The sequence below is a fragment of the Salvia splendens genome, chromosome 15 (assembly GCF_004379255.2).
Source record: "Salvia splendens isolate huo1 chromosome 15, SspV2, whole genome shotgun sequence".
In the NCBI taxonomy this organism is placed as follows: domain Eukaryota; kingdom Viridiplantae; phylum Streptophyta; class Magnoliopsida; order Lamiales; family Lamiaceae; genus Salvia; species Salvia splendens.
This window is the reverse complement of record NC_056046.1, coordinates 15,767,056-15,773,655: the sequence shown is the minus strand read 5'-3', so window position 1 is coordinate 15,773,655 and position 6,600 is coordinate 15,767,056. Positions and strand designations below refer to the sequence as shown.

General features: G+C 36.0%; 1 pseudogene; it reads right to left on the bottom strand.

The window, feature by feature from the left end:
• Window positions 1–1,751: 1,751 nt before the first annotated feature.
• LOC121769273 lies at window positions 1,752–5,146 on the bottom strand (annotated as a pseudogene).
• Window positions 5,147–6,600: the final 1,454 nt, after the last annotated feature.

The window sequence follows — 6,600 nt, the reverse complement described above, 5'->3', positions numbered from 1 at the left end:
GTAATTTTAAAGTTGTAATTTGCAATTTTAAAGTTGTAATTTGTAATTTGTATCAATAAAATTGCATTTGTACATCGCTTTATTATAATTTTATTTATGCAAATATATTTACATTTTTTACGTCGAACCTTGGCCGGACCGGTTCAGGTTCATGCCTTTCTTGAACCGGAACCGGTGGTTCCGAACCGTGAACCGCCGGTTCCCGAACCGTGGTGACGTCTACCCTTAATCTCCAAATTGATGATTTATACATTTGCGAGTAAACAATGTGAAATTTTATGTTACCTATTCACTAATTAAAATTGTTTTTGTAATTGCGAGTAAATAACTGAAATTGTTTTTTGAAAAATAGATTTCTTTATATTTTTTTGCTTTATCATGTGTTTTTTAATTATCAAACTATTTGAAAAAACTGCACGTCCTCTTCATCATTTTTTAGCTATAAATTTATTAATGGCCATTGTTCCTAAATTACATCCTTAAAATTCTCCTTATGTATCCTTAAAACTTGCCCTTTATATTGTAAAGATTTATTCAAAATATTATATCTAAATTCGTTGCCAATTAAAAATAAATAAAATGAGTTTAAAATCTAAAGATTCATGTTCTTTTTTACATATAAATATTCATGGCAGTTACTACAAATATTTAAATTTATTGAGAATACTATCCAAAATTTATAAATATTCACAATCTAGTATAAAACTCATAAATATTCAAAATTTAGTTCAAAACTCATAAATATTTAAAATCATGCCCAAAACTTATCAATATTCAAAATAGAGGCCAAAACTCGCCTTTTATATATGTATAGATAACGAGTTGGGCCGGTCCGTGTAGCAAATTTAACGGATTATTAGTTTAGTCAAATTTTGATCATTTTTTACGAACTTTAAAAGTGACTATCATAAATTTTAAATTTTGTGTAATATTCTCAATCCGGTGTGAATAAGATGTTTTCGATGAAAACTTATTCTATGTGGCCAACTGTGAATCATTTGTGATGTTTAGATCATTTTTTAAGTTAATGACAAATAGAATAAAAAGCCACATTAATTTTGTTCTGTTTTAGATATGAAAAAGGTATATAAGTTAGTCGAATATAAAGATTAGCCACCGTGGAAACTAACACTCTACAAAATATAGTACTTCATGTGATATTTTAGACCTTTTTATAAATTTGTGGCAAATACCGAAATTACGTTAAAGTATTAACTTCAGTAACCAAATCTCCATTTCAATAGAGAAGTTATTTTTATTTTTGTTGTGTCGACTTTTGTGTACAATTAAATAAATAAAGAATAGACTATATGAAAAGTTTTATTTTATTAAAAATTGTGAATTGATACAATCCCTTAGCGTTTGAAGGCCTTGAAAAAGTTGTGGTGAAATAACATACTGGAGTACAATATAAAAAAGTGTCTAATATTTTTGACGATTTTTTGCAAAATCTAGAATTAAATTAAAGTTCGTGACCAAATCACATTTTCAGAAGAGAAATTATTTTAATTTTTGTTGTGTCGACCTTTGTGTACAATTAAATAAATAAAGAGCAGACTATATGAAAAGTTTATTTATATTATTAACAAATATGAACTGATACAATCCCATAGCGTTTGAACATCTTTTAAAATTGTGGTGAAATGATTTTAATTTGTGTTTGAAACCATCATATCCATATATCTCAAGACCCCAGCATTCCTTCAGAGTAAAAATAAAACAAAGAGAAGAACTCACTCAGAAACTATATCTTGCAAGATCAAATGTGTCCTAAGCATTAAGTAGTAGTATTAATTACATACGTTACAGATTAGTAAACAAATCATAAATGTAAAGAACGAATGAAAAAGGAAAAAAAAAACGACCTAATTTGTGGACCACATAATACAGGTAGCTACAAATAGAGAGACCGAGTGAGACACTACTCTAGTAGTTATTTTAACACATTTCCAACTTCCAGCTTCCAACTTCCATACCGACCACCTTCTTCTTCCTGAATAATTTTGTGTAAAAACCAATCAACAACGAGGATGCAAGTCATCAAAACAAAAGAAGAGCACCAATCACGTGATAATATAAAATTCCACATATTGTGTCCCGTGGTATGTCCACTCAATCACAATTCAACATTTTTCCTCATTCTAGTACCAATCGAACATTAGATATTCCACCACCTCTATTTCTTATGCACACTCTTGAGTTTGTATATCATTTCATCCTTCCAATATAGTTTTAAACACTGTTTATCACCAACGCAAGTAAACTAAATTGATATTTTGACCTAAGGGAAACACACTGCACATTAATAAAGGCTATAGTTTTTACCCAAAGATAGGCAGAGGAAATCCAAGTCAGTGCAAGCACACCATCATGTCGTGCGAGGAGCATCTTTTCATGAGTAATAGTTACGACAAACTAAGCATCTGAGGTGTAAGCGAAGCAGGGTCTAGCTCCCAACAACCCTTAGGAAGGCCAGAGGCTTCTTCACCAGACAGTTTCTTTGAAGGTATCTGGTGTGAAAATATTTTGATGTCTTTTGCTCCAAGACATGCGACAGCGTTCGCCCCGATTCCCCTTCTATTGAATACAGTCCTGAACCCTTCGACCTTCTTAAGATACGCTATACTCAATCAGTGTACATCACTATAACTGCTTAAAGTTGCAACAATGTTGTAGCATCTCTTGCCCTCAATCATTTCGTCACTTTCTTCAGTTTCTCGGCCACTACTGCTATATATTGCCCAAACTGAGCCTTTCTTAGGATAGATTCTATACAACTCCCTGGCTGCTCTTTCACAGTCCACAAGATGAGAAAACAAATTCAAATATCTAATGGTTACTCTCCTAGTAACACGGAAGCTCCCACAAGAAACAAAATATCCATTTTTCAGCCTACTTATTGATTCTTCATCTTCGTTATTTTGAGGCAGCAACCAGCTCAATGTCACCTCAAAAGGGTTTACAGAGACAATTTCATTGATCAGAGCATAGTGCCTCGGCATTGCATCAACATCATCATATAATGCCCACACTTGTCCTTTCTTGAAGCTCCTCTCCCTTCTATCCTTATCAAAATCATGAAAATCAGAATCATCCACGGCCATTATCTCCAAATCATCACCCTTTTTGTTAGCAATGACCCTCTGAAAATCTAAATCCATGCCATTATTTGAAGATTTTGTATTCAATATGTCCAAGTTCCCATACTTTGGAACTCTACGCCTGCCTTTGTTCTCCTTTATGACGTCAATTTCCTTTTCCTTCTCTTTCTCCATCAGCAGCACCTCCGGGACGCCTTTTTCTGAACACCCTCTGTGTCGGTATCTAGCCTATGAAGATCTGAATCCAAGCGATTCTTTGAAGATTTTGTATTCAATATGTTCGAATTCCCAAACTTTGGAACTCTACGTCTTTCTTTCTTCTCCTTTATGACATCCATTTCCTTCTCTTTCTCCACCAGCAGAACCTCCGATTCACCATTTTCTGATGATATATCCTTCTCAATACCCAAATCACCCTCTGTGTCATCATTTAGCCTCTGAAGATCTGAATCCACATGATTCTTTGAAGATTTCGTATTCAATATGTCCGAATTCCCAAACTTTGGAACTCTACGTCTTCCTTTCTTCTCCTTTATGACGTCCATTTCCTTCTCTTTTTCCACCAGCGGAACCTCCGAGTTCCGTTTGTCTGATGATGTATCTTTCTCAATCTCCGAATGGAAATAATTCCTTGAAGCTGCATGCACAGCTTCAAGGTTCCTAATTTTTGGCACTCTCCTCCGATGTGAATTCTCCCTCAAATTCACCACCTTCTCCTTCTCTGCCTCCCCTCCCCTCTCCTTCGCCATCTCCTCTATCATCACATCCTCCATCTCCTCCGCACTCTCCTCTTCTCTTAAATCCTCTTTATTCCCCTCCCCATCCTTCTCGGTTTCTCCAACCACTCCGTTTACCCTCAACTTCTCAGCATTAACTTTCTTTGCCTTTGTACTCAATTTCCCCACAACTACCTTCTTCCTCGGTTTCTTCTTCTTCACCATCATCTGCATTTGGGACAATGTCATACTTTCCTCTTCCCTACCCTCCCCTCTTTTACTCATCTCATTCTCCAACATCTCGACCTCACCACTCTCCATTGCCTCCTTACCTCCATTAATCAAAGTTTCCATTTTCTTGAATCTACCATTCTCAACACCATGGCCGTCTCCAGAGTCCTCCACCCTCTTCCCCCTCTTCAACACACCTGTCCTCGCCATTTTCACCCCCAACCCCTCAGAAACCTCACCTAAATTGCTATTCCTCCTCTTCACCCCCAAACCAAACTTCTCCACACTCCCCACATAGTCCCCTTTGGAAACTCTCTCCCGAATTCGAGCACTTACCCTCGTATTCGCCTCACTCTTCTCATTCTTCCCCTCATCTCCATTCGGCTCCTCAGCTTCCACAGCCTTGAACGTCTTCATACACCCCGGGCAAACCAAATTATGTCCCAAATACTTCCTCTCAAATTGATGCAGCATCCGGCAAGCCGAGCACGCCGTCCAAAACGTCTCTCTTGACCCCTCCTCTCCAATCTCAACCGCCACCGCGCCCGCCGCCTCCGACTGCATCGCAACCCTAAGCCGCACATCATACTCCTTCCGCCTGATCTTATCCGACAGCACCCGCGCCGCCTCCCCAACCAGCTTGAACGCCTCCTCCGACGCTACGAAGGGGTTTTTATCAGGGTGAAGCGTCAAAGCCAACTTCTTATACTGCTTTTTAATCGAATTGATGTGCGAGAACCTCTGCACCTGCAGAATCATGTAGTAATCCGACGTCGGCTTCTGATTCTCGCCGCCAGGGAGGGGGGAGGCAGCGGCGGCGCGGAGTATTTGGAAGGCGGTGAGCATCTGGTGCAGGCCGGAAATTGAGGGATGGAGGTCGCGGGCGCGCTCGGCGTATGCGACGGCGGAGTTGAGGTCGCCGGAATTGTACTTCTCCTCAGCTAGCGTTTTGAGACGGAGAGCTTCTTCTTTGGAGTGGGCGGCGTCAATTGAGCCCGATTTGTCGTCTTTATCAGACATTGTTGCAGAGGTGAATGAAAATTTGGGGAAGGAGAGAAATGGGGGAAGGGTTTTCCAAATTTTCTCGATTCAAGTAAATTTCTCGTAGCTGCAGAAACACCCCCAACTTTTATTTATTTTTAATTTGACCCCAGATATAGAAATTTTTGGTAATTGGAATTGTGAATTTTTAAAGAGAAATTGCGGATGGAAGACATTTGTATTACAAGTTGAAGATTACTTATGGCATTATGGAAGTATTACTATGTAGTTTGCTAACAATGTGAGATCTAATAGTATATAAATTTCGATATATTTTGCTAACAATTGTGATCTAATTAGAAGTTAATCCTTTTGATTTTATAAATTTTTTATTTACGTACATGAATAAATAAAAATTAACTAGTGAATTTTACGTGGCGATGCGATTTTCAAATGTTACGATCACAACATAAATTATCAACTCTTTTCATTGTAATATCCCAGTTTGTTTACGGAAATTTACAATTGCAAACATGCGTTTTATCCTGAAAAATGTATGGGAATGGATCCTCTATTGTGGCAAATTGTGCAGCAGGGGCTGCTGTGTATACAAAACGCATGATTTTGACTATAAAACGCATGATTTTGATTTTTCTTATGTTCAAACGCATTATTTAATTATCCTTGCATTTATTTATTGTTATAATTGTCACTTTGTCAGCTGCAATTTTACTTTCTTTGTTAATTATTTTCATAGGTTATTTTTTATGGGTAACTAGTTCTAATATCTTTCAGTTTTATTTTATTTTGATAATTATTTTAAGTATTAAATGTAGGCCATTTTCTTTCTTTATTTTTCATCATTTTCTTTTTGTCTTACATTTTTCATGTTTTGAATACAACATAACTAAAATAATAATATAGTTATGATTATCATTCCGAAATATGATTATCATACCCTGCTGTACAGAAAAAACATTTTTCATTCACAAAATAATATTTTATTCTTTTAAACATTCCTTAATGTTTATTCTTATCTTAAATAGTTTTAGTCCTTGAAACACACTACTACAAAATCCAATCACAAATAAATCTCAACTATCATTCTAAAGTAAAATAATTACTGAAATGAAATTAAAATGAAAGATATTAGTATTAATTAGCCATCTTAAAAACATTACTTATATAAATTATTAGGGATGTATTCATTTCCATTTTGTATCTTTTGTTCTTTGTTCTTTTTAATCTCAGCCCCACGATTTTGTCATCTGACGGTTAGATTGGTGCCACGTGTCATTTAATAATGGAGATTTTCAGTTGAATAATGCACACCGACTAATAATGCATCATTATAGTGTAATAATGCAGATTTTCAGTTGAATAATGCACACCGACTAATAATGCACCATTATAGTGTAATAATGCAGATCATCTGGACAGTTGATGAATGAGATCTAACAGCCCGTATTAAAAAGAATAAAGGATCTAAGGGATTAATAGGAGAATAACGCTCCCCTTATTATTAACCATGAAAGAAAAATAAAGATGCCTATATTAAATTATATAATTGT